We start from the raw sequence: 10317 nt of genomic DNA on the forward strand, positions 1-10317 counted from the left end.
GAGAGAGAGAGAGAGAGAGAGAGAGAGAGAGAGAGAGAGAGAGAGGATGAGAGAAAGAGACAGAGAGGAAGGGAAGGAGGGGGAGAAAGAGAGGGAGGGAGACAGGGAGGGAGGGATGGAGGGAAAGAGAGAGAGGGAGGGAGGGAGGGATGGAAAGAGAGAGACAGGGAGGGAAAGAGGGAGGGAGGAAAGGAGAGAGAGGGAAAGAGAGAGAGAGGGAGATAGAGAATGAGGAGAAGAAAAGGAAAAGGGAGAGTAAGGTAGAAGAGGAGAGATCATCTGGCATAAATGAGTCATATTACTTGAAAACAAAAGAAACTATGGGGAACATGGATTTTATGCCTGTCTTCAGGGATAAACAGGCCCATTTCGAGGACTCTCTCTTAGCAACTATATTCTCATTGCACTCGATGCACCATGAGGTGGAACCTCTTCCTAACATCTCTGGTACCCTCAGGGGCACCACCATTCTCCAAGGCACCTAGACCAAAACCTCAGTGTTCATTTAGGGTTAGGGTTAAACTGGACTCTTGAAATAGTCCTTTTTTATTTTAAACTTAAACATCAAAGTGGGCATTTTCCCATTTATAATAGAACAAAGAAAAGGGGGGAAAGACTGACAGAAAACTGTGTAACTATTATATAGAGTTCACTTTTTAAAAATGTTCAAAATCAAACATATAATGTTCAAAAGTCTTCTGTTTGTAATTCTTCCAGGCTTCCTGTCTTGTCTATGACATTTTTTTTCTCTTTACTAAATTAACAGCCTTTTGAAATGCAGCAATGGCTTTCTTTCTCTTCTCTTTTGGCTACCCATCACAACTCCTCCCTGAACCCCCATTGTTTTGAAAAAGGAAAAATTAAACCATTTATACAAATATGTGCCATCAAGAAAAGCACATTCCCAGATTGGCTGTGTCTGATAATGTATGTCTCCTTCTGCATCTTGGCATCATTCTCTCTGTCAGGAAGGGGGTAGGCAATCGTTTTTTAATGGTTTTTCCTGCTTCAGGTTTCCCTCCATTCCGATCTATCGTCCACTCAGCTGCCAAAGTGATCTATCAAAAGTACACATCTGCCCATGAGTAATTCCTGCTCAATAAATCCAAGGAGCTCCCTACTACCTCCAGGAAGAAATAGAAATCCTTTTGTGAATTGTCCCCTGTTCCTCACTTTCCATCTTTTCTATATTTTGCTCTCTTCCCCATGTTCTAGAATCCAACTCTACCATCTCTTCCTCGAACACCACATTTCATTTCCTGACTCCATACTTTTGCCGTGGCTGTGCTCTGAGCCTGGAACACTCTCCCTCCTCACCTCTGGCTCTCACCTTCACTTGCCTTCTTCAGGACTTAACTTAAACCCCACCTCTTGCAGGAGGCCATTCCTGGCTCTGCTTCCCCCAAAGATTACCTTATATCTACCGGGTATATAATTTATATGCACACAGATTTTTATCTGTTATCTCCTCCATTTGACTGTAAGCACTTTGAGGGCAGGAACTCTGTGCCTTTTAATTTAATCTCCAGCACTCACCATGGTAAATGCTTGTTGACTGAACATTAGTAAGCATTAGTAAATGTTTGTTGACTGACTGACTTACTGACCCAAAATAGCAGCCTTTATACTCTTATGCCAAAATGGTTGAATTACTCTCCAGAATGATTTTTTGCAGGACTCAATATTATCGTATACGATAACCAGCTGTATGAATTAGGGATATTTAAGTTAGAGAAGAGAGAACTTCTGCAGAAACATGAGGGGGATATTCAAGGAACTGAATGATTTCATTTGAAAGTAGGATTAGATTTGTTTGATTCAGGTTTGAGAAAAGGAGTGGGAACAACCAATGGAAATTGAGAGGTAGTATTGTGTGGTGCATTGGAGTCAGGAAAAACTGGGTTTGAATCCCATATCAGACACTTATGAGCAGTGTGACTCCTAGATTGTGAGGAGTCATGGAGGTTACTAAGTTCACCCTTCTAATTTGAGAGGAGAAAACTGGAGCCAAAGCAAGGAAATGACTTGCCCAAGGTTGCTCAGCTAGGCTGTTCCAACACCAGGAAGACAATCCAGATCTCCTTGCTCTGAGTTCAAGTCTTCCATGGCGTAGTGGAAATAGTATTGAATTTAGTATCAGAAAACCTAAGTTTCAGCCCAAGATCTGGCCACTTACTATTTGTGTGACTTTGGGGGAGCCCCTTACCCTTTCTGGGCCATAGTTTCAGCATCTGTAACATGAGGGGGGTTAGAATCATGGAGGGATAGATCTGAAAGGGAAAATGAAGATCATTTGGTTCCATTCCTTTGTTCTATGAATGAGAAAATATTATCTCTTATAGAATGTAAGCTCCTTGAGGGCAGGGCCTGTTTCATTTTGGTCACCTGCCCTTGTGTCTGACATATAGTTAATGCCTAACAAAATTTGTTGTTTCACTCATGTCTGGCTCCTGAAGACTCCCTTTGAGGTTTTCTTGTCAAATACATTGAAGTGGTTTGCCATTTCTCCAGCTCATGTGACATACGAGGGAACTGAGATAAACAAAGCTAAATGATTTTCCTGGAGTAACACAGCTAGTAAGAAGCATCTGAGGTCACATTTGAACTCAGGTCCTCCTGATACCAGGCCTGGTAACCTATCAATTGCATCACCTAGCTACCCCTTAACAAAAGTATTTTAATATATTATCTCGTTTCAACTTCAATCCATCATCAAGCATTGATTGAGCATCTATGCTAGAAGTGGGGATAAAAATACAAAATTGAGAAAACCCCTGGCCCTCTCCCTTCTACTGGAGTGAGGGAAGGTATGTAACACATTCTCAAATGACCAAATATAGGATAGAGACCAAATATATACTAAGCGGTCTGGTGAGTCCCTAACAACTCATGGAATCAGGAAAGGACTCTTGGAAAGTATATTTCATTTTAGTCTTGAGGAGACTCCAAGAAGTAAAGAGAAGGAGAGCATTATAGATATAGGTAACAGATAATATACCAAGACCTGGAAGTGGGAGATGGTTTTCATGTATAGGAAAAAACAAATAGTGCAGTTTGACTTGAGCACAGAGTCCATGACTGGGAAGAAATGTATGATCAGGCTGGACAGAAAATCTGGAGCCAAACTGTGAAGGGCTTGAGATGCCAAAAAGGGGCTTGTACTTTATCCTAAGGTCAATGCAGAGAGTTGGGAGGAGACTGAAGGCAGCTAGGGGGGCATCACAGGGCACAGAACACTGGGCCTCAAATTAGGAAGACTCCTCTTCCTGAGTTCCAGTCCAGCCTGAGACACTCACTACTCATGTGACCCTGGGCAAGTCACTTTACCTTGTTTGCCCAAGTAGAGAGATTTAGCAGCGACCTAGATAGTAGGGATAGAGAAGAGTGCTTGATGTGGAGAGCTGGGTGTCCTACTGCCTCACACTGAAATACAAACTTTTCTGTTTGTTATCAATGCCCTTCACAGTGTGGTTCAAACCTATCTGTTGCTGTTCTCCTTCCTTCATTCTCAAAGGGGACCAATGCCATCAGGTGGGTGATGTCTTAACCTGCAAGTGAATTGGGTTAAAGTGAGGCAGAGCTGTGCGAAGTCAGCAACCTCACTCTCTCCTCCAGAGTCATCAGAGTCCAGTGCCAAGAGAAAGGTCGAGACGACTGGTGATTGCCCTGGATGGATAGGAGAGGCCCATGGCCTTTTTGAGCTAAGCTCTTTCCCTGTCTTTCTAGAATAATTTCAAACTGCTCCTTCTCACACAGTTAACACTCCCAGCCAGTGACCCGCTTGACGCTTTTAGTACACATGTCCCTTCTTCCACCTAAATCTAGGCCATCCCCTATGCCTGGAATTCTCTCCCCATCTCTGCCTCTTCAAGCCCCAAGCTTCTTTCAAGTTTCAGTTCAGTTACCACCTACTTTCCCAATTCCCTGAGCTGCCAGAGACCTCCTCACCATCGCAGTGTATTGTTCATGTATCGTGAATTTATGTGTGAAAATGTCTTCCCCTAGTAGAATATAAATTCAATGAGAATGGATCCTGTCTCACCTTTGTATTTTTATCCCTAGTCTTTTTCACGGTTGTTCACTTATTTTTTACTCATGTCCAATCCTTTGTGACCCCGTTTGAGTTTTCTTGGTAGAGACACTGGAATGGTTTGCCATTGCTCTCTCCAGATGAAAAAAAAATGGAGGCAAATAGGGTTAAGTGACTTACCCAGGGTCACACAGCTAGCAAGTATATGAGGATAGATTTGAACTCAGGTCTTCCTGATTCCAGGGCCAGCACTCAATCGCTGAGCCATCCAGCTGCTCCCCTTTTCCCAGTGCCTAGTACTTAATAGATACTTAATTATCTAAGCTGGTCATTTGTTTGGGAGACATGTGAGTAAAGATGAATCCATGGGAGTTGGTGAGATTGCCGATAGAGTATGGACCCCTGTGAGGTAGGTACTTTCAAATATTGTTATCCTATACAGGCAGTGGGGTACGGAAATCCACCTTACTCTACAAAGAGGATGGGGGGATATATGAGAGGACAGACTGGGGAAAGGGGTGTTCAGTATGCTTGCCATCTTAGGGTGGGGAGTACAGATAGATAGGAGAAAATTTGGAACTCAAAGTCTTGTGGAAATGAGTGTTGAAAACTAAAAAGAACGAAATTCTGGAAAGAAAAACTGTCATTCTCCCCATTTTATAAATGAGGAAATTGTAGAGATAGAGATAGTCACTTCCCCACCGTCTCTTAGCTAAGAACATTTCTCTCTGCTCTCCTAACGGCAAGGCTGCTGCTGCTGATGTTTCTATCACACTTCCCCTTTTGTAGAGTACCACACAATTGGGAAGCTAGATGATACATTTGAGAACACTTCATTGGATCTCCCCATTTGATAGATCTCGAAATGAAGGCCCAGAGAGAGGTGAGAGCTTGCTTAAGGTCACATCGCTCATCGGCTGAGAAAGCTCCCAAGCTCCCTCGCCTTCCCTCATGCCAGGGGCTGCTGGGTAGATCCATAAAAGCACGAAAATGTTTTGTGTTATTGTTCAGAAAAATCCTGGATGAGAAAAAATACCATTCTGAAGTGCCTTAATCAGATCTGAGAGACACTCGGCTCCAAGGAGGAGGGAACTGGTTAAGTACCAGCACTCAGCTCCAGGCAAAGGGCTTTTTTTTCTGCCAGCCTTCATTTAAGCACTTTTAATTTTTAATGTATTACTAATTGAGGGAAACTTAGCATATTTAATTATTTTGATTAAAAATATTTCAACAGTTATAAACAAAAGTGAGTGAGATGTGTTCCCTGGCAGAAACTCGAGTGATTACTGAGGTGAGTGGTGTAGTGGAGTGTCTCTGAATTAAAGTTCTTAACAGCTGATTATTGAGTTAGGAGTCTTCTGCTGGGTAATTAGGTTCACAAAAGGTCGGTGGATAGGCTATAATATGCTGTCAGTTCAAACAAACATCATAGAGCCCACACTTGATTGGTACAGAGTGGGTGAGAGATAGGATGGACTTTGGAGCAAAGCATGTTAGTAGAAAGAACGTTAGGGTTCAAAGGCATCTGAGAACAGAGAATTTCCATTATAACGTATCTCAGGACAGGGAATGTCAGAGCTTGGAGGGGACTTTAGGACAGAGAATGTCAGATCCTTCAGAGACTTATGATGCAGAATGTTATAACATGGAATATTAGGACCAAAAAGGACCATGGAAATCATCCAATTCAACTCCTTCATTTAGAAGGCAAGTAAATTTGATCCTAGAAAGAAGTAACTTGCCCCAGGTCACACAGCTAGTTAGCTAATGGCAAAGTAAAGACTCTGGCTAAGTAAAGACTTACCTCTGCCTAAGAGAACAAAGATTCTCTTTATGTCCTGGTAGAGGTTGGCCACTCATAGGGGTGGTACTAGTGGCAGCCTAGAGAGAGGCAGGATTGGTCTTAAAAGTGGGTAGAGTAGGCAACTACTGTCATAATATTATTTGACCATGAATGAAAAATTCCCCTATCCTAGAGAAAATTTTTCTTGCCACCTCATTCTCCTGATTGGGAGACTTGGACATGCATTTCAATCCCAACTCTTCTGTCATCTCTTCTTGCCATCTCTCTTGCCACTTTTTTCTATCCCTTCCTCTCCCAGTAGTTCTGAAACCATGAACCCTGATCCAGTTAAATTGGTCATTGTTCCTGGATGGGTTGTATCAATCTATTCTCCTTTAGCCACACTTACCATTCTGCCCTCCTCATAAGTTTTTGATCATTAGTAATAGTCCTTCATGATCACTGCTTCCCCTTGTGCATTGTTTTCCACACTAAAGTGAAACCTCCTCGAGAGCAGAGACCTTTTTTTTTTTTTGCTTTTTGTATTCACATCTCCAGAGAAGAGCACACTGCTTAGGATATAGTAAGCACTTAGCAAATTCTGTTTTACTGATTGTTAATACTTTACCAGTATCTGTCCCTTAAGTGTGTTTGGGATACTTGAAGTTCTACTAGACAATCAAATTACAAAATGAATGGAGTGTTGGACTTGGTGCCAGAACAACTTAAATTCAAATCCTTCCTCAGACACTTAATATGTGACTCTGATCAAATCATTTACCTTTTTTTAACCTCAGTTTCCTCATCTATAAAATGGATATAATAATACAACCTCCCTTTCAGGGCTATTGTGAGGATCAAATGAGATGGCACATATAAAGTACTCCACAAAAGCTAGCTAGTATTAGTAGTATTATTGAGTCATTACTGAGTCATCAACTTGAATGGTTGAAGCAAGATTCAATCACTCGTATAGAACACTTCAATAACCCTACAAACTTCTCACCCCCTCAGTTAGTTTCCCCTTCAATCCATCCTGCACATGCAATCAGGCCATCTTTCTAATGAATAGATTTGATTTTTATCTATATCAATATGTCTATACAGGGCACTCAAAAGGCATTCAATCAACAAGAATGCACTAAAAAGCTAGGTGCTGAAAAGGACAGTGCTCTGGGTGTGGTGTTAGGAAATCTTCATTGTTCGGTTGTTTTGGACTCTTCATTAGTCATACCCCATGTCTGAATAGCAAGAAGAGAGCATGAGTGATTTTTTAAAAACTTTAGTCCACACTCCAGACATGCATGACCAATCGTGTTGTGTATGGGGGGCAAGGGAAGGGTACAATTAGAGGATAGTGGAAACAGTATCAGGCTTGAAATCAGACAGCCTCTATTCAGGTCTGCCCAATTCCTGGCTTTAGGACTGTGAACAAATAATCTGATAAGTCTAAGACTGTGTTTAAAAATGAAAAAAACTTCCCAACAATCTGTAAAATTGGACTACATACACTCATTTCCTATTTCGTAGGGCTGTTGTGAGGAAGTACTTTCTATACTTTGAAGCACTATAATATCAGTTTCCTCATTTGTAAAACTGGGCTACTAATATCTGAATTCCCAGTCTCACCGTGTGATTCATTATCTCACTTATCTCCCGAAAAGACCTGCTCTGATATCTGATCACAAAATGAAGACAACCCAAGTTCTCAGAGGCTGTACCACCTGAGAGCAAGATCCATTAGGTTTTATCAAGCTGGTTCCTTAAATTGCATCTCCCCAAACCTTCATTCATTATAATTCCCCCAAAAGATTTCATTCTCCCCAATTTCTCTATATTTATCAAAGTCACCACCATCCTTCTTGGCTTTCAGGTTTGTAATCATCAGAATTATTCTCAAGTCCTCACTCTGTACATCCCATCAATCGCCAAAGCTGGCCACTTCTGCCTTCATGGAATCTCACATCACATTTCTCTACACTTACATAGACCCCACGCTAGTCCAGGTCCTCATCACTTTCCATCTATACTATTGCACCAGCCTCCTAATCATTCTCCCTGACTGAAGTCCTTCACCTCTCGAGACTATTCTACAAAGTCCTGCCGGCACTTTTTCTAAGCACAGATCTGACTATGTCATTCCTTTATTCAGTAACCTCCAGCAGCATCCTATTGCTTCTGGAATCAAATAGAAACTCTTCTTATTTAGTTTTTAAAGCCTTTCACAACTTGGCACCAAATAGCTTTCCAGATTTGTTGTACATGACTCTTCTCTGTTCTGGGTTTCAGTCAAACTGGCTATCTTTCTTCTCATGTGCAGCACTGCACCTCTAAACTCCATTAACTTGCACTGGCTATCCCACATGGCTGTAATGTACACCCTCTTATCTCTACTCTGAAAGACTTTACATTTTAATGGGAGAGACAAGTCGATTGTTTCACGTGTATCCCCAGGAAAAAGCACAGTGCCTTGGCAAACAGTCAGTACTTAATAAATGTTTTCTAGTTGATTAATTAAATGATTGAGTATAGTCCTGGTAACTATTTGGGTCTACCATTCAAAGACTTGAGTCATAAAGTATGGAAAGATCCATTACCAAAAGGGAAATGTACTAGGTGGTGAATCTTTCAGCGGCTCTTGAAAGCATGAATACAAATGAGTACTCAGTCATGTGCCAGTCCCTCGAATTTCTACAAAGAAGGTGACAGAGTAGTGGGAAGGGGGGTAGAAGGCACAGTGAATGGTTTTGAGAATATCTATACATTTAAATTTAATTGCTAATCCCGTAAATGTGAGATCCTTGTCCACTGAGTCACCAGTCGGTTGACATACTATTGCAGGAAGTTAAGTATACGGATATTGACAACCTTGCTATAAATGAAACCAGAAGCCAGAAGTACAAGAAATACATGCAAATGGAAGGAAATTACACATAGTTTTCCTTGAAGAAGTAAACTGAGGCTTCATACCACATTGAGTTCAACAAGAAGGATTTTCATTTGTGGCACTGACATATTTCAACTTTAATACCTCTGATCTTCTTCAAGAAATAGAGATTGTTTATAAGAAGATGAAGTGAGGCAAAATGTCTGGATCAAATCATGGATATGTTGAAGAAGTCACCAGTACATTTCTGAATCATCAAAGAATTGATTTTCAAGACATCCAAAGGAGAGAATGATACCAAACATTTGTAGGAAAATATCAAGGAGAGTATTCTTTTTCCCCTAAAAGACAATCAAGAGAAAATGTCAGTAGCTACTGACCTGTGAGTCTATAAATTTGTTCTCATCTTTTTCATCTCTATAAAATCTTTATGAGAATGATGTAGACATGCTTTGATTGAGAATATCCTTGATGAAAATATGAGAAAGGAAGAAGCAGGCTTTCACTGATTATTATCCACAGCAGTCTACATCTTCACAGCTTCCTAATGGAGTGATTGATCTTAAGATCAAAGTTATAGAGCTGGAAAAGACCTTAGAGATCATCCTGTTCAAAACCCTTATTTTACAGCTATGGAAACTGAGGCTGAGAAAAGTTAAGATACTTGCTTAAATTCCCACAGCTAGTCCATGTCAGCAGTGGAATCTGAGCCCATATTTTTCTGTCTCCATATCCAGAACCCTGTCCACTGTCCCACATTCAGGAAAAGAACATAATATCTCACTGCATTTACCATTTTTCTAGGGTTATTAAGAGCATTTGACTTGGTAGAACAAAATACAGCTTTCAAATTTCTCTTCCTCCAAGGAGTTCTTATGCCCTAGTTAGTTCATAAGATATAATCATGGAGCTACCTTTATTCCATGAGCTTCTGATTGTTAATACCAAGCAAGGAAGCATGCATGGAGACATGTGCATAGAAAAGGTGTTTGTCACCTTCATGAAGATATTCTTCAAGGAGGCCAAATTGGACAGGGATGAGTAAGGGTGGTGAGGCCCTCCTGATACTGCATTGTAGATGACATTGGGTTTATTACACAGTTATGGCCATCCACAAAAGAGCATCCAGCTTGGTGAATTGATTTAAGTCTTTGACATCGGAGGCTCAATTGAAGGAAGTGGAGGGATTTGGACTGGATGGAAAGCAGAAAACTTGGGAAAGATGTGTCACATGCAAGACAGATTATTCCTGTTTTGCTTGGACCCAGAGGACAGACTTAAGATCAATAAAAGAAGCAGATTTTGGCTTGATGTCAAGAAAAACTTGTAGGGTGGATAGGTGGCACAGTGAATAGAGCATTGGCCCTGGAGTCAGGAGGACCTGAGTTCAAATCTGACCTCAGACACTTAACACAAAAATCAGCCGTGTAATCTTGGGCAAGTCAACCCCAATTGCCCTACCTTCCCCCCTTCAAAAAGCAAAAAAAGAAAAGAAAAGGAAAGGAAAGAAAAGAAAAGAAAAGAAAAGAAAAGAAAAGAAAGGAAAAGAAAAGAAAAGAAAAGAAAAGAAAAGAAAAGAAAAGAAAAGAAAAGAAAAGAAAAGAAAAGAAAAGAAAA

General features: G+C 40.9%; 1 protein-coding gene across 1 annotated transcript in view; it reads right to left on the reverse strand.

Moving 5' to 3' along the window:
- Window positions 1–10317, reverse strand: part of LOC138164806 (complement component C8 alpha chain-like) — a 105845-nt gene that overhangs the window by 26775 nt on the left and 68753 nt on the right. The gene's annotated exons all lie outside the window — the stretch shown is intronic.

This window comes from Petaurus breviceps, unplaced genomic scaffold, assembly GCF_028583685.1.
Source record: "Petaurus breviceps papuanus isolate PSGF00001 unplaced genomic scaffold, PetGlider_PUasm1.0 207, whole genome shotgun sequence".
NCBI classification, from domain to species: Eukaryota; Metazoa; Chordata; class Mammalia; order Diprotodontia; family Petauridae; genus Petaurus; species Petaurus breviceps.